The sequence below is a fragment of the Moschus berezovskii genome, chromosome 16 (assembly GCF_049115385.1).
Source record: "Moschus berezovskii isolate FMDL1 chromosome 16, NW_MosBer_1.0, whole genome shotgun sequence".
Classification (NCBI taxonomy): domain Eukaryota; kingdom Metazoa; phylum Chordata; class Mammalia; order Artiodactyla; family Moschidae; genus Moschus; species Moschus berezovskii.
Genome location: NC_142475.1, coordinates 85,628,464 through 85,647,452, shown reverse-complemented (window position 1 = coordinate 85,647,452; position 18,989 = coordinate 85,628,464). Strand labels below are relative to the sequence as shown.

Here is an 18,989-nt window from a genome sequence, read left to right as displayed (position 1 = left end):
AAGGTAGCCCAATCAGATCAAGCAGTGTGTGTCTGTTTCAAATGTATATGACTTTCTGCAATGCAGGAAGATTCACATAGAACATCCCTACCCATTTCATACAATTATAATGAGGGTCAAATTAGAAAATGTGTAATTGCTGCTTATGATAAAATGCCCTTACTGTTTTTAGTGACTCTTCTCTCACTTAAAAAGCCAAAGAGCTTACCCACAGAAAGCTTTTCCATTAGTTATCCAGATATTACTCCAACTATTTACTTCATTTCTTATAGCAAGACACAGCTTTGAAGAGTGACTGTCCTTTGTTGTTGTTTAGTTGCTCAGTGTCTGACTCTTTGTGACCCCATGGACTGTAGCCTGCCAGGCTCCTTTGTTCGTAGGATTTCCCAGACAAGAACTCTGGAGTGGGTTGTCATTTCCTTCTCCAGGGGATCTTCCAATGCAGGGATTAAACCAGTGTGTCCTGAATTGGCAGGTGGATACTTTACTGCTAAACAATCAGGGAAATATGATTGTGTCCTTCCTTGAACATATGAGAAACTCATCACTCAAGTGGCAAGTGAGTGTGTGTGTGTGTGTGTGTGTGTGTGTGTACATATACATACTATCTATGCTTGTTAAATAGGGAAGTAAAAGAATAATTAGGCTTTCTGAAAGAATTAAAAATGAGTTCATTTTTATGAATGACACTGACTCCTAACAAAAATGATTGAAAATATGAATAAAACTAGCAAATATACCCTTGTACTGCAAGGAGATCCAACCAGTCTATTCTAAAGGATGTCAATCCTGGGTGTTCATTGGAAGGACTGATGCTAAAGCTGAAACTCCAATACTTTGGCCACCTCATGCGATGAGTTGACTCACTGGAAAAGACTCTGATGCTGGGAAGGATTGGGGGCGGGAGGAGAAGGGGACGACCGAGAATGAGATGGCTGGATGGCATCACCATGGACATGAGTTTGAGTGTACTCCGGGGGTTGGTGATGGACAGGGAGGCCTGGCGTGCTGTGATTCATCGGGTCGCAAAGAGTCGGACACGACTGAGCGACTGAACTGAACTGAACTGAATGATACAATACGTTGTTTTACTTACTTTAAAACAAATTGTTTCCAGGGTACTATACATTCCTAAACAGCACCTGGACTCTGAACTCCATATTCAGCTATGTCATCAAGCAAACAAGAACATGAAAAAAACCTTATAAGATCATTGGATCAGTTAATGACTAGATATTAAAGAGTAAAGACTATCAATATATGCAGAGACAATGAAATGAAACAAAGACATCATGTCCAGATTCATAGAGACCTAGGTTCAAATCAAAGCTCTTGTACTAAGTTATATTATGTGATGAGAAATGCTACTTAAAATTCTCAAGAGCTCAGATTCTATTCTGTAATTGTGTGTAATAACAATATCTGTTGATAAGGTTCTCAGAAGAATCAGATAAGGCAATATTGATATTGATAAAACCATTAATGCAGTTACATGCACTGGAGAAAAGCGCCATAAGTGCTAACAAATTCCCAGAGCCTTTGACACAGAGCAGAAATGACAATCCTTTTACTCCTAATTTATGCTTTACCATGATCTAAGCTTACAAATATCTTTAGTCATCCTTTTACATATTCACAAATATAAAATAGTTTTTTTTTTGGTTACCACAATGAAGATATGGTATCATTTAAATTTGCAAAACTTTTAAGTATTTAATAATCCCTGAATTCAATTTTATAGTCTTCAGACCCTCATGTGTGCATGTATGGGTGCTAAGTTGCTTCAGTTGTGTCCGATTCTTTCTGGCCTTATGGACTGTAGCCTGTCAGGCCCCCCTGTCCATGGGATTCTCCAGGCAAGAATATTGGAATGGGTTTCTGCGCCCTTCTCCAGGGGATCTTCCTGACCCAGGGATCAAACCTGCATCTCTTCTGTCTCCTGGATTGGCAGGCAGGTTCTTTACCATTAGTGTCACCTAAGAAGACCAGATCCTCAGGTATCTATTTCTTTTTCAGGTAGCGTCATTGTACAAAGAATATCAAATAATACAAACAGTGGAGAGAAAGAACAAGGTCCTGTACTAATCTAACCAGAAATTCTTAGGCTCTGTACGTCCCTAATCTGGGAAGTTTCTAAGAAATACTATTTTAGAATCAAATGCTCATTAAATATGAACAAATCAAACTGTTCTTTCTTTAAGATAAAAGGTTCTTCCAAAATTACTATTAATACTTAGGCAGTGGAAAAGTGAGTGTCCTGAGTTTACGACCACAAGGTCTATGGTTAGAAACTATTTAAGAGGCAGTTAAACATGCTGTGCTGTTCTGGACTGACCCCTAAAACAGAAAAGTGATAGAAGTGGAAGTTAGTGATACATGATTAAAATCTTGTGCTTCTTTAAAAGTAATATAATCAATGCACATTCCACAGTTTTGACAAATATACTACTAGTAATGTTAGATGATCTTTGTTTTCTGAATGTTGAGCTTCAAGTCAACCTTCTCACTCTCCTCTTTCACTTTCATCAAGAGGCTTTTGAGTTCCTCTTCACTTTCTGCCATAAGGTTAGTGTCATCTGCATATCTGAGGTTATTGATATTTCTCCCAGCAATCTTGATTCCAGCTTGTGCTTCTTCCAGCCCAGCGTTCCTCACGATGTACTCTGCATATAAGTTAAATAAGCAAGGTGACAATATACAGCCTTGATGGACTCTTTTTCCTATTTGGAACCAGTCTGTTGTTCCATGTACAGTTCTGACTGTTGCTTCCTGACCTGCATACATGTTTCTCAAGAGGCAGATCAGGTGGTCTAGTATTCCCATCTCTTTCAGAATGCTCCACAGTTTATTGTGATCCACACAGTCAAAGGCTTTGGCATAGTCAATGAAGCAGAAATAGATGTTTTTCTGGAACTCTCTTGCTTTCTCCATGATCCAGCGGATGTTGGCAATTTGATCTCTGGTGCCTCTGCCTTTTCTAAAACTTGCTTGAACATCTGGGAGTTCACAGTTCACATATTGCTGAAGCCTGGCTTGGAGAATTTTTTTTTTTTCACTACGTAAAATTTATTTGCTTTTTCATAATAAAAAATGTATAACACCAGCACCTACTCTTCAGTTAATTTATGAAACCATTCTGTTTTGTAGAATACACATTGGCATTGAAACAGTTTAAGGAAATGTAATAGCTATCTACAAAAAAGTTAATTTTGATTTTATTCCCCCCACTTTGAGTCTGCACACATAAATGAAACAGTTTATGAGTCTCCACACATAAAACAAAAATTTTAATTTTCAAACATTTTATATTCAGTAATGAAAAAGAAGTACACTGTTTTCTTGCTATGGTCTTTATAAAGGACTTAAAAGTTTCAAGTTTAAAAAAAAAAGGTACTAGGATAGCTCTGCTGTATCTTACAACAGCATTTTTATACAGAACAATTTAATCGGCATGCAACTTCTCTATGTTGTCACATACCTGTAATTTAGGGAAAATTACACCAATTTTACAGAAAAAAATCCCAATACATATACCGCAATAAGCTCAAAGCAATGTTAAAAAGACCAGTGTGAACAGCACACAAAAAATTGTTTCTTTATAAATTATTAACTGGAATTCTTGATCATGAAGTAGGCACGGGGAGATCTAGTCCTCAAGGCTTTGCTCTCTGGAAGAACACCTTTAAGTAGTTTTTAAAAACTTTAGCATCAGGCTGCTGAAGCGCTTGACAAAACTCTTGAATTATCTCTGGAGCTACTTGCAAGGAAGGCAGGTATTCCTGTTGAAGATACTGAACACATTCTGGGCCCCGTTTGAGATGAATTGTTTTCAGTGTCACCGCACACTCAGATAAAGCCAATACTGTTTGTGCATCTGCCAGGTCAAAGGTTTGTTTTAAAGGTGCTAGGAAACATGCGGGGACAATGTGCTTATAAACAAAATCAGCAAATCCCACTGGTCCATCTTTACCTCCCCAGAGTTCTACCAACTTGGAAAGTATAATAAAACATGTTTTCTGAGCAATGGGATCTGGATATTCGACTGCTCCTTGAATAACAGTAACCAGCACTCGTTCTACATTCTCTGCACCTTGATTTGTTATGACTTCACTCATTCCACTGCCTGTGACTGTTTGCAGGAAAGCAAAGTAACTCCTCCGCAACATCTGCTTCTCTAAAGCAGCAGATTGGTCGTTTTCCTCTGCTGGTCGGAGCAAAACTTCAAAAATTGCATGAAGAAGAGGCATGAACATTTGTTGTAAAAATGGGGATACCTGTATCTTAAATTTGGCTGTAATCTGGTTGATAAGAGGAATGAACTCCTGGAGGTCTTTTGCTTCACAGTCTTTGAGCATGTGTTCTGAAGCAGATGGAATGAAGGGAAGGACTTCTTCCTCCAGGCAAATAATCATGCGATGAAGGAAAGTGCGGACTCCACTTCTGAGAATATCCTTTTGTAAGGGACAACTCAGAGCTGGCAAGAATGTCTGTAAACAGTCCAGGTAAACTTCGGAACAGCCACATTGCTTCACAGTCTGCTTGTTGCTGAAAGCTTTGCTGGTTCGACTAGCAAATCCAACAGCATGGTTGAGACAGTCTGCTAGAGATGCCTGCCTTTCTTCGTCCTGTGCCAGCATCAATTTTTCTAACAGAATTTTAAACTTCTCCATGAGTGGAGTCAACAGATTCCTCATTAACGCCTGCTTCCGCTCTGCTGGATACTCACTGTTAACAATTAGCACTCCAGCTGTCTCATAGATAAATAATTGATCATCGCTGCTCAACAAAGACTGGTAACCATTCTCAGGTGGAGAAAGCTCTAATAAATCTTGTATTCTATTCAGAATATCCTCAATGAAAGGATTCATTTGTTTATTGAGAGATTTAACAAATCTGGAGAATAGGTAAGCGGTTCTGCTCCGGACTTTAGCACTAGAATGACGCAGACCCCTGTGATCTAAGAAAGCCATTAGTACACACGGAATGTGCTGAGGTTCAACCGTGAAAAACTTTTCATATCTAACAACAGTTTCAAAGAACTCCAATGTCACAGATGTGTGCTGATAGGAACTAACTCCTGATGTTACCAGAGTTCGCATCATATCCTGCAAAGCACTAGCTTTTGAAACATCACCTGAGAAGTGAGCACCATGAGATACTGGAAGAGCTTCTGCCAACATATACAGCAATCTTATTGCCACTTCAACTTCCATAAACCGTGTAGTCTGCCAATTCTGCAGTGTAGAACTGAACACTCTGCGCACAGAAGCCAGTAGTAACTCTGGTGAAACTTGAGCAAGCCTGTCCAACAATAACTTCAGTTGTTTTTTATATTCTACAAACATGGCTTCGTCTTCACCCTCATTTTCGAAGTTACATTCTTCATCATAAGTTAATTTTTTCATAACGGCCAACATGATTGCCTCTACATTAGCTTTTTGTTGATCTGAAAGCACTGTAAGCTGTTTCAAAATATGAAGATAATCGTAACAAAATCCAATAATGTTAGAAGAGATGTCATCATCCTCATGAATGAGGAGCTGCAACATCAGCGCCACCTTTGTTTCAATAGCTTGCAGGGCCTCCTGAGCATTCTTGATATCCCCATTTTTAATTAATTTAGTCCAGCTAACTATCAATGACTGTCCCATTCCATTGACCAGTTTAGAAAATCTGGCCAGGAAGTCAACATCTTCTTCCCGATCAATGCTGAAAAACCCAGCAGACTGTAACACTTGACACAAAGATTCTACCAGTTTCATTTTATCAACAGGATCCATTCCTTTATTTACAATTTCGAATAAACAATCACAGGCTTCTTCCCGTAGAACGTCTATTGACATATGACCTAGCAGCATATTTATAAACCTATCATTGGCTATAAGGGATAAGTCTATCCAAGAGACATAAGCCCCAACTACTTCAAGGCACTGGCATGTCACTTCTGAATTGGTATACTGATAATTTTGTAGGATTTGGTACCATGATTCCACCAAGTTTGGAATGCACTGTTCCCTCATGGTATCCTTTATGAGAGTATTCCTACGAGCCTCCTCTGAGGTGTGAACCACATCACGATCCACCAACTCTGAATCAATAGCCATGAGAATTCGGAGGTACAGATCTACTCCCCTTGGATTTAGGTCCACTACTGAGAGAATGTCAAAAAAAAAACTTGGGCCATTTAGTGAGATATTCTGTAACAAAAAGCAAGGCGAAGACTTGGGCAGCTTTATTTCGTATGAAGGTCTTCTCTGGTTGGGGATTCAGCATCTGAGCTTGAAGCCAAGATACGAGCGTCTCCCTAATTAGTTGTTGTTGAACAGTAGTTAGTTCTGAATATTTGTATTTAACTTGATGTTCCAGTACTTGGAAGCAGAAAAACTTAATATGATCATCACTGTATGTCCTTTGAGCCAGAGCTTCTGCACACACCTGCCAGGCATCTGGGGAAATCTTTAACTGTTCAAAATAGGCCAGGGCCCTTTGTCTGAAGTCTGAATCAGCATTTGGATTTAGACCTAAGAGAGCCTGTTCATCCATTCCTGCTGCTATACTTGGAGTTTTCTGATTACAATAGGTGTGCCCTCGAATCCCACAGAAGAATCCACAAACATCTTCCCTATCACTCCATCCCGCCTGCCCGCCTGCACTCCGAGGGCCGGTCAGTGGAGCCGCGCCGCAAGCAGGGAGTGAGAAGAGCGGCCCTCGTCCTCGTCACCGTCGTCCTCCGCCACGGCCGCGGCGCTAACGCTGGAGACGGAGCTGGCCGGGGTCGCACGCCTCTCGCCGCTCTGCGTCTCCTGGCGCCTTTTCTTGCGAGGCGCCGGGCAGGCAAGCTAGCAAGCTGGCGGGCGGGGTTGGCGCCCCAGGAAGGATAAGAGCTTGAGGGCCGGCTAACGCCGCCGCGGCCTTCGCCGCTGACTCAGCGCGAAGCGCGCTCCCCGCGTCGGTGCCGCGCGGACCCTGGCTTGGAGAATTTTGAGCATGACTTTACTAGCGTGTGAGATGAGTGCAATTGTGCGGTAGTTGGAGCGTTCTTTGGCATTGCCTTTCTTTGGGATTGGAATGAAGACTGACCTTTTCCAGTCCTGTGGCCACTGCTGAATTTTCCAAATTTGCTGGCAGCAATCCTGGGTTTTCATTGGAAGAACTGATGCTGAAGCTGAAACTGCAATACTTTGGCCACCTCATGCGATGAGTTGACTCACTGGAAAAGACTCTGATGCTGGGAAAGGTTGGGGGCGGGAGGAGAAGGGGATGACAGAGAATGAGATGGCTGGATGGCATCACCAACTCTGTGGACATGAGTTTGAACTCTGGGAGTTGGAGATGGACAGGGAGGCCTGGTGTGCTGTGACTCATGGGGTCGCGGAGAGTCGGACATGACTGAGCGACTGAACTGAATTGAACTGAACTGAATGCTAGATGATAATTATTAGGGGAAAATAATTTAGAAGTAGACAGAAACTCTATTGGCAGCTTTTCTATTAGTTTTAAATTATTCCAAAATGAAAAGCTAATTAAAATAATATAGTAATTGTTCAGTTTCCAATATAAAAGAATCTTGAAGCTACAAATTTATAGTCATGTGTCACTGAAGAAACCACGAAGCTTCTGAGTCCTCTCTGATAAAATAGAGTACCATTTGTTCAAGCTGTTGACCTGTGACAGTCAAATAAGACAGTTATTAAGAACTGCTTTGTAATGTATAATTCAACAGGAAGATGTGGAATATTGATATAAGCTTTATTTTTTTAAATAGTGTTCACACATACAAAGTGCATTGAACAATCTATCTTAATAATAAAATATATACAATGGAACAATAAAATATATACAATATATACTTAGCAATTAAAAAAAGAATACATTTGAATCAGTTCTAATGAGGTGGATGAAACTGGAGCCTATTATACAGAGTGAAGTAAGCCAGAAAGAAAAATACCAATACAATATACTAACACATACATATGGAATTTAGAAAGATGGTAACAATAACCCTGTATATGAGACAGCAAAAGAGACACAGATGTATAGAACAGTTTTTTGGAGTCTGTGGGAGAGGGCGAGGGTGGGATGATTTGGGAGAATGGCTTTGAAACATGTATATTATCATATGTAAAATGAATCGCCATTCCAGGTTTGATGCATGATACAGGATGCTTGGGGCTGGTGTACTGGGATGAACCAGAGGGATGGGATGGGGAGGGATGTGGGAGGGGGGTTCCGGATGGGGAACACATGTACACCCAGGGCAGATTCATGTCAATGTTTGGCAAAACCCATACAATAATGTAAAGTAATTAGCCTCCAATTAAATAAAATTTTCAAAAATGATGTCTTCTAAATTGCAATGAAACAGCTTATTTCATAGTATCTAATTGGGAAATGTTTTAACAAATATTTTTAGAGTCATAAAAATGACTATGTTTTTTGTACAAGTAATCTCAACCTTAAAAATTTTTCTAAGAGTGAAATAAAGTGATGCAAGTTTTATGGAAGATGATATTTCATTTATTAAAATTCAGAAATATCTAAAATGTTGAATAAAATGTTCATGCAACTCAATCTATTATAAATTAATAACAAAATATGCTATGAATAAAACACTAATAACATAAGGACATACTTGGTGAAGAATTTTTACAGCATGTTAAATGAAAAATTGTATCAACCCTATTCATTAATAATGTATGAAGATAGTAGAGACTTTTTATCTTCAACATGCATTTTGAAATAATAAAGAAAAATCAACATTAAAAATCAATTTAAATCCCACAACATCGTATTATTTATCACCTAAATATTTGTTCAGGAAAAGATGATGTTTGAGGATAATTTTATTACTTATCCAGTGTAATTAATTTGTATTGGTGGAACCAACATGCTAACATAACATAGAATCTTGAATTGTATTTTCCTGCAGTAAAGACTCCACAGATAGGCAAATCATAGGCCTAGCTCTCCCTATAAGTTTTGCCTTCATATGTTTTTCCTGAAAACAGCTTGTTCTGTTCATATTTCTGAGAAAATATCTCACAGACTTCCCTTCCCTGACAGCTATATTTTTCAGATGCTGGAGGTGTACAGAAGATATCTGAGGGTCCTTCACACCATTAACTGAGGGCTCTGAACCATGTTTTGGACCTGGCACCCTGGAAATTTTGCCTTCTCGCTCTTACCATTACTCACTGTTTTCTTCCCATTCATTTTGCAGCAACATTATTCCAGCATTGATCATTCAGAAAATAATATAGAAATTTCTGTGTCTAATTTAAAGCTGATGTAATTATTATATAATAGTTTATATAATAGAATTATAAAATAAATACAATATTCAAAATTATATGAGAAATTAATAATAAGGGTGTCATTATATGCTGCAAAAGGAAATGGCAACCCACTCCAGTATTCTTGCCTGGAGAATCCCAGGGACAGAGGAGCCTGGTGGGCTGCCGTCTGTGGGGTCACACAGAGTTGGACACGACTGACGCTACTTAGCCGCATTATATGCAGTTTTCTAATTATATTTTAATATTAAATTAATAGATTAAAAATCAATTCTAATTACCTTCCAAGTTAAATTCCTTGAATCCACCGCATTAAAAAAAATATTTATTTTAATTAGAGGCTAATTACTTTACATTATTGTATTGGTTTTGCCATACATTGACATGAATCTGCCCCGGGTGTACATGTGTTCCCCATATTGAACCCCCTCCCACCTCCCTCCCCATCCCATCCCTCTGGTTACTGCATTTTTATCCATCATTGTTATTTACTCCAACAATAAATGTTTATTTTTTCATCTATTTAAGCATATTATTTTCCTTTACGGTCTGAGAAATGTGTTCTCTTCAGATTTCAGATCTTTTACTCCCCTCAATATTGCTCTGCTGATTTCCCTAAATGTTTCAACTTATATACTCCTACTATTTTGGGAATTTGGAAAAATAACCTTTCAGTGATCCTACCTGTGTCCTTCCTGATGGATGCCTGAGCCTTTTTTCCTTCTGTTCTCTTAGTGAATTAGTTCATATAAGAGAGAGAAAAAGCCACAACTACTAGCACTAACTGAACTGAACTGACTAGCACTAAGGCAGTTAGAAACTTCAGCCATTTAAATATTTGTGAACAATTCTGCAGCAGAAGTTTAATGCTAGTTATGACACCAAGTGTACATAGAGAAAATTAAATGAGTAAATTTAAAATCAGAAGACTCTGCTCTGTCAGATGAGTAAGATACTTTTACCTTTTATGTCCTTTCCTGGGCCATTAGTGCTTTTTGTGGGAAATTAACTACTGTATTACATATCAACAGTTATCTAAATAAATCATGTTCATTCTACATAGGCATTATGTAGTCCACTTTCTTTTTTTTTTTTTTTATAGCTTAAAGAGTTTTATTATTCAAGGATACATAGCTGGTAAGTATTGGTTGGTCATTGCTCAGTTGTATCCAACTCTTTGCGACTCCATGGACCGTAACCCGCCAGGCTCCTCTGTCCATGAGATTTTCAGGCAAGAATACTGGAGAGGGTTGCCATTTCCCCCTCTAGGGCATCTTCCAAACCCAGGGTTCGAACTCACATTTCCTGTGTCACCTGCATTGGCAGGTGGATTGTTTATCATGGAGCTATCAGGAAAGACCAGTAAATATTGGTAGAAGAGTAGAATTCATGTCTTCTAACAACAAGTTCAAAGCTTCTGATATGTGATATCTCCTTCCACCATTTGATCAACCACATTTCTTCAGGATTATATCAGTGATATCCCTATTGTGTTTATTTTTAAAGTATTTTGTAAAGGATATATACATCATCTTCACAATTTACTTTCTTTCTTTAAAAAATTACTACTGGTAGTTTTCTCAAAATTGCTGAATAATATGTTTTTGCCACTAAATGCCAACATAATCCTGAGATTGACTGTCTGATATTTAAACCAGAGTTAAAACTTTACTTAAGGTTTTTATTTTGAAACAAAAATCATTTAGATCCTTAGAAAAGTTGCAAGAAATCTGATATATTCTTTGCCTAGATTCATCCATTATTTTTATTTTCACTTTTTTTTATTGGCGGCTAATTATTTTTCAATATTATATTGGTTGGTTTTGCCATACATTGACATGAATCTGCCCTGGGTGTACATGTGTTCCCCTTCTTGAAACCCCCTCCCACCTCCCTCCTCCCCATATCCTCCCTCCAGGTCATCCCTGTGCACCAGGCCCAAGCATCCTGTATCATGCATAGAAACTGGACTGGTGATTCGTTTCACGTATGATAATATACATGCTTCAATGCCATTCTCCCAAATCATCCCACCGTCACCTCTCTCACAGAGTCCCAAAGACTGTTCTATACACCTGTGTCTCTTTTGCTGTCTCGATGCTCAAAATTATCCAAGCCAGGCTTCAGCAATACATGAATCGTGAACTCCCAGATGTTCAAGCAGGTTTTATAAAAGGCAGAGGCACCAGAGATCAAATTGCCAACATCTGCTGGATCATGGAGAAAGCAAGAGAGTTCCAGAAAAACATCTATTTCTGCTTCATTGACTATGCCAAAGCCTTTGATTGTGTGGATCACAATAAACTGGAAAATTCTGAAAGAGATGGGAATACCAGACCACCTGACCTGCCTCTTGAGAAACCTGTCTGCAGGTCAGGAAGCAACAGTCAGAACTGGACATGGAACAACCGACTGGTTCCAAATAGGAAAAGGAGTGCGTCAAGGCTGTATATTGTCACCTTGCTTATTTAACTTATATGGAGAGTATATCACGAGGAACGCTGGGCTGGAAGAAGCACAAGCTGGAATCAAGATTGCTGGGAGAAATATCAATAATCTCAGATATGCAGATGACACTACCCTTATGGCACAAAGTGAAGAGGAGCTCAAAAGCCTCTTGATGAAAGTGAAAGAGGAGAGTGAAAAGGTTGGCTTGAAGCTCAACATTCAGAAAACAAAGATCATGGCATCTGGTCCCATCACTTCATGGGAAATAGATGGAAAAACAGTGGAAACAGTGTCAGACTTTCTTTTTTTGGGCTCCAAAATCACTGCAGATGCTGATTGCAGCCATGAAATTAAAAGATGCTTACTCCTTGGAAGGAAAATTATGACCAACTTTGATAATATATTAAAAAGCAGAGACATTACTTTGCCAACAAAGGTCCGTCTAGTCAAGGCTATGGTCTTTCCCGTGGTCATGTATGAATGTGAGAGTTGGACTGTGAAGAAAGCTGATCGCCGAAGAATTGATGCTTTTGAACTGTGGTGTTGGAGAAGACTCTTGAGAGTCCCTTGTACCGCAAGGAGATCCAACCAGTCCATTCTAAGGGAGATCGATCCTGGGTGTTCATTGGAAGGACTGATGCTAAAGCTGAAACTGCAATACTTTGGCCACCTCATGCGACGAGTTGACTCACTGGAAAAGACTTTGATGCTGGGAAAAGTTGGGGGCGGGAGGAGAAGGGGACCACCGAGAATGAGATGGCTGGATGGTATCACCGACTCTATGGACATGAGTTTGAGTGAACTCAGGGAGTTGGTGATGGACAGGGAGGCCTGGAGTGCTGTGATTCATGGGGTCGCAGAGAGTTGGACACGACTGAGCGACTGAACTGAACTGAACTGAACTGTCTATTGTTTAGTGTTGTCATAATGGCAAATATGGCATGGATTGCCCACATTTCAGATTGGAATAATATTAATAGCCTCAACTGAGATATATTTTCATGTCTGAATACATGTAAATACAAAAAAAGAGAAATATGAACATATGTATTAAAACTACACATGCATACATATGCATACAATTTTTCTTATCATTCTGTATTTCAGAAAACTTTCTGAGACCTCACATATATAATTAAGCCAATAGCATATGTTATGTTTTACATATAAGCACAGTAAGTATTCAAAATAAATGGCAAAACCAACCAATATAATACTGTAAAATAATTTGCGGCCAATAAAAAATAAATTAATTAGAAAAAATGACTTCATAAAACACAATTAATAAAACTAAAATATATCGACAAAAAAAACAAAACAAACAAACAAAGAAAAACAAAATAAATATCTCATTATACAAATATAAAAAATAAACATAATGTTAAAATATTAAGAAGTATTTAGCTAATGGATATCTAAAATTTTTGGAGAGTTTGAGTATTTAAGGTGAAAAACCCTTGGGACTGTAAGTACTTATGACTGGTTGATTCAACATGAGAGCAATATTTGCATTCCATTTATTTTTCTAAATTAAAGAAATGTGACAGAGAAAAATAGAGTGATATTTACAAATTTTCTTAAAAAGGTCATGTTTACTGAGATTTGTTAGTTATATTTTTGTGATTTATTACAATGTTATAAAGTAGACTTGAAAAATTTCAAAATCTGTAGCTTCTTTAAAAATGGTAAGTATCCCCTTTCCTATTCATCATCTAATTTTGCCCCTGGTTAATATCAAATTCTAAAGGAGATCAATCCTGGGTGTTCATTGGAAGGACTGATGCTGAAGCTGAAACTCCAATACTTTGGCCACCTCATGTGACGAGTTGACTCACTGGAAAAGACTCTGATCTGGGAAGGATTGGGGGTGGGAGGAGAAGGGGATGACAGAAAATGAGATGGCTGGATGGCATCACCGACTCGATGGACATGGGTTTGGGTGAACTCCAGGAGTTGGTGATGGACAGGGAGGCCTGGCATGCTGTGATTCATGGGGTCGCAGAGAGTCAGACACCACTGAGCGAATGAACTGAACTGAAGAAGATAACAGATATCTGAATGGGTACTGGAAATTGGTAGACATAGTTGTAATAGTCTAAGGAAGTTCCCTTCAGATAGCTTACATTTTCAGAGTGAAATAGGAAGTAAGCTTATTTAATGTCCCCAAATGTTGGATGTTTGTCGTAGTTGTTTTTTTTTTTTTTTTAAGACCAATACTCTCCTTCAAATTAAAATTCTATCTTATTCCTACTTTGCAATGTTTTTGTATCATAAATAGTATTGAAATTTTCTATTCTGATACACAGATTAGATTATTTACAATCAATTATCCACAGTGAGTTTCTTTAAAAAAGCAGCAAGACCAAGATTTGTTTTAGAATAAAAGCATCAAAGAATGAAACAAAAAAGGTCAGCAGTGAGCTGAAAAGTAATATGTTTAATGAATAAAGCTATTTCATGTGAAGAAATTAGGGAGACCTACAGATGAGAGAAGAGATTTGTGGAATATAATTGCAGGTAATAACTTCAGCATGAATGGTGAGAATGGTCTTACCTTTGTAATAAAAATGTAATTTCTGGACCTCCTCTGATGCGGGAGAATTACCAAAAATGTTATTTAGCTTTAGGTTTCTCATTATGAACCTTCCAGTTCTGATAATTAAAATAGTAAAAATGATCATCAGAAAGCTCTCACAGAGATTAACACTTACAAACTGTCAGTAGCTTTTTCTTCTTCTTTGACATGAGGCGAGAAAAATAATTATTAGGTGAATCCAGGTGTTCAATTTTAAGGTACTGTAGGCATCCAGTAAACATGTTCTGTTATGACGTAGCAAAAATCAAATGGACGCTCTGTGCAAAGATGCGTGCATACATACCAAGTTGCTTCAGTCATATCCTACTATTTACGACCCTAGGGAGCCCACCAAGCTCCTCTATTCATGGAATTTTCCAAGCAAGAATACTGGAGTAGGTTGCCACGCCTTCCACCAGGAGATCTTTCCAACCCAGGGATCAAACTAGCATCTCTTATGCATTGGCAGGCATGTTCTTTACCACTAGCACTATCTGCAAAGCCCATTTGCAAAGGTGTTTGATGCCAAATTGCTGAGTTATCCACAAACACATGAAGGATTTGATTTTTAATTATTTTTCTAATCAAAATTATTCTGATGCTGATAATTCACTTTGAACTTAAAAGTCAAAAATTAACAGATTTACTAATCAGAGGAAATCTGTTAAATTTTCACATCTCGCCTTGAATCAGAAGAAACCTCTGTAATTATCACCTTGCATCACATTCCCTTCTGTCCACTGATTATCTTCAGTTCAGTTCAGTCTCTGAGACTTTCCTGTCCATCACCAACTACTGGAGTTCACCCAAACTCATGTCCATTGAGTTGATGATGCCACCCAACCATCTCATTATCTGCCATCACCTTCTCCTGCTCTCAATCTTTCCCAGCATCAGGGTCTTTTCTAATGAGTCAGCTCTTCGCATCAGGTGGCCAGAGTATTGGAGTCTCAGCTTCAACATCAGTCCTTCCAGTGAACACTCAGGACTGATTTCCTTTAGGATGGACTGGCTGGATCTCTTTGCAGTCCAGGGACTCTCAAGTGTCCTTTCCAACACCACAGTTCAAAAGCATCAATTATTTAGTGCTCATCTTTCTTTATGGTCCAACTTTCACATCCATACATGACTACTGGAAAAGCCATAGCTTTTGACTAGATGGATCTTTGTTGGCAAAGTAATGCCTCTGCTTTTTAATATGCTGTCTAAGTTGGCCATAGTTTTTGTTTTTTTTTTTCCAAGTGGTAAGTATCTTTTAATTTCAAGGAGTATGTATCTTTTAATATCATCTTTTAATTTCACCATCTGCAGTGATTTTGAAGCCCCCAAAATAAAGTCAGCCACTGTTTCCACATCCATTCACCATGAAGTAATGGGACCGGATGCCATGATCTTAGTTTTCTGAATGCTGAACTTTAAGTCAAATTTTTCACTCTACTCTTTCACTGTCATTGGGAGGATTTTTAGTTCTTCTTCACATTCTGCCATAAAGGGGGTGTCATCTGCATATCTGAGGTTATTGCTATTTCTCCTGGCAATCTTGATTCCAGCTTGTGCTTCATCCAGTCCAGCATTTTTCATGATGTACTCTGCATATGTTAAATAAGCAGGGTGACAATATACAGCCTTGATGTACTCCTTTTCTTATTTGGAACCAGTCTGTTGTTCCATGTACAGTTCTAACTGTTGCTTCCTGACCTGCATGCAGGTTTCTCAGGAGGCAGGTCAGGTGGTCTGGTATTCCCATCTCTTTCAGAATTTTCCACAGTTTGTTGTGATCCACACAGTCAAAGGCTTTGGCATAGTCAATAAAGCAGAAATAGATGTTTTTCTGGAACTCTTTTGCTTTTTTGATGATCCAACGTATGTTTGCAATTTGATCTCTTGTTCATCTGCCTTTTCTAAAACCAGTTTGAACATCTGGAATTTCATGGTTCACGTATTATTGAAGCCTGGCTTGGAGAATTTTGCATATTACTTTACTAGTGTGTGAGATGAGAGCAATTGTGGAATAGTTACAGCATTTTTTGGCATTGCCTTTCTTAGGTATTGGAATGAAAACTGACCCTTTCCAATCCTGTGGCCACTGCTGAGATTTCCAAATTTCATTGCATATTAAGTGCAACACTTTCACAGCATCATCTTTCAGGATTTGAAATAGCTCAACTGGAATTAGAAAATGTACATAACTTGCTCAAAGCCTCTTGATGCCTATGTGATTAAGTTGATATTTCATCTCACTGACCACAGCCCCTCCACAAAATTTACACCCTATCTCACAAAACTGTCATGAAAATCAAAGGAAGTAGGAGACATGAGAATGTTTGGAGAGCACTATCCAAATATTCATTATGATTATCTTCCATTCATATAAACTCCTGGCCTCCCCTTCCCATGTTCATGTCATTTGTTAAACTAATCCATTACACTCATCTTTCTGCCTCACATCATCTCCAAAGTCTCCTTCACCTGTTATTCTATATATTTGTTACATGTATCTGTTAGCGTGCATATCTGAAGTAATTCATTTATCTCCTTACTTAGCTAAATTTTTTTTAAAAAAAGATTAATGCTTATGAAATAAATTTAAAAAATAATTAAGCAAAAATTGGATGCCTTGCTTAATAAACATTTAACCAGTACACCAGATTTTTAAAAAGATAATTTTATTTAAAAAAAATATCAAATTGTCACAATATTTATTCTTCCATTCCATGAGTACGGTATATTTCTCCACCTATTAGTGTCCTCTCTGATTTCTTTCACCAGTGTTTTATGGTTTTCTATATATAGGTCTTTTGTTTCTTTAGGTAGATATATTCCTAAGTATTTTATTCTTTTCGTTGCAACAGTGAATGGAATTGTTTCCTGAATTTCTCTTTCTATATTCTAATTATTAGTGTATAGGAATGCAAGGGGTTTCTGTGCGTTGATTTTATATCCTGCAAATTTACTATATTCATTGATTAACTCTAATAATTCTCTGGTAGAGTCTTTAGGGTTTTCGGTGTAGAGGATCATGTCATCTGCAAATAATGAGAATTTTACTTCTTCTTTTCCCATATGGATTTCTTTTATGTCTTTTTCTGCTCTGATGGCTGTGGCCAAAACTTCCAAAGCTATGTTGAATAGTAGTGATGAGAGTGGGCACCCCTGTCTTGCTCCTGACTTTAGGGGAAACGCTTTCATTTTTTCACCACTGAGGATAATGTTTGCTGTGGGTTTGTCATATATAGCTTTTATTATGTTGAGGTATGTTCCTTTTATTCCCGCCTTCTGGAGGGTTTTGATCATAAATGGATGTTGAATTTTGTCAAAGGCTTTCTCTGCATCTATTGAGATAATCATATGGTTTTTATTTTTCATTTTGTTAATGTGGTGTATTACATTGATTGATTTGCGGATATTGAAAAATTCTTGCATCCCTGGGATAAAGCCCACTTGGTCATGATGTATGATCTTTTTAATGAGTTGTTGGATTCTGATTGCTAGAATTTTGTTAAGGATTTTTGCATCTATGTTCATCAGTGATATTGGCCGGTAGTTCTCTTTTTTCGTGGCATCTTTGTCAGGTTTTGGTATTAGGGTGATGTGGCCTCATAGAATATGTTTGGAAGTTTTCCTTCCTCTGCAATTTTCTGGAAGAGTTGGTGTAGGATAGACATTAGTGCTTCTCTAAATTTTTGGTAGAATTCAGCTGTGAAGCCATCTGGACCTGGGCTTTTGTTTGCTGGAAGATTTCTAATTACAGTTTCAATTTCCGTGCTTGTGATGTGTCTGTTAAAATTTTCTATTTCTTCCTGGTTCAGTTTATTCCTTAAAAAACTGGAAATAGAACTGCCATACGACCCAGCAATCGCACTCCTGGGCATACACACTGAGGAAACCAGAATTGAAAGAGACACATGTACTCCAATGTTCATCACAACCCTGTTTATAATAGCCAGGACATGGAAGCAACCTAGATGTCCATCTGCAGAAGAATGGATGAGAAAGCTGTGGTACATATGCACAATGGAGCATTACTCAGCCATTAAAAAAAATACATTTGAATCAGTTCTAATAAGGTGGATGAAACTGGAGCCTATTATACAGAGTGAAGTAAGCCAGAAAGAAAAACACCAATACAGTATACTAATGCATATATATGGAATTTAGAAAGATGGTAACAATAACCCTGTATATGAGACAGCAAAAGAGACACAGATGTATAGAACAGTTTTTTTGGACTCTGTGGGAGAGGGCGAGGGTGGGATGATTTGGGAGAATGGCATTGAAACATGTATATTATCATATGTGAAACGAATCACCAGTCCAGGTTCGGTGCATGATACAGGATGCTTGGGGCTGGTGTACTGGGATGAACCAGAGGGATGGGATGGGGAGGGAGGTGGGAGGGGGTTCAAGATGGGGAACACATGTACACCTGGAGCAGATTCATGTCAATGTATGGCAAAACCCATACAATAATGTAAAGTAATTAGCCTCCAACTAAAATAAATAAATTAAAAAATAATAATAAATAAAAAATAAAATAAACAAAAGCAAAAACAAAAAAATATCTAATTTTCCAAATTAATTTATTTATGATAAAGGAAAATATTCCGTGCAGTCCATGGAATTATATAGGCCAGGATACTCTACTGGGTTCCCTTATCCAGGAGATCTTCCAA

General features: G+C 38.1%; 1 pseudogene; it reads right to left on the bottom strand.

The window, feature by feature from the left end:
• Window positions 1–3,538: 3,538 nt before the first annotated feature.
• LOC129560328 (exportin-T pseudogene) lies at window positions 3,539–6,863 on the bottom strand (annotated as a pseudogene).
• Window positions 6,864–18,989: the final 12,126 nt, after the last annotated feature.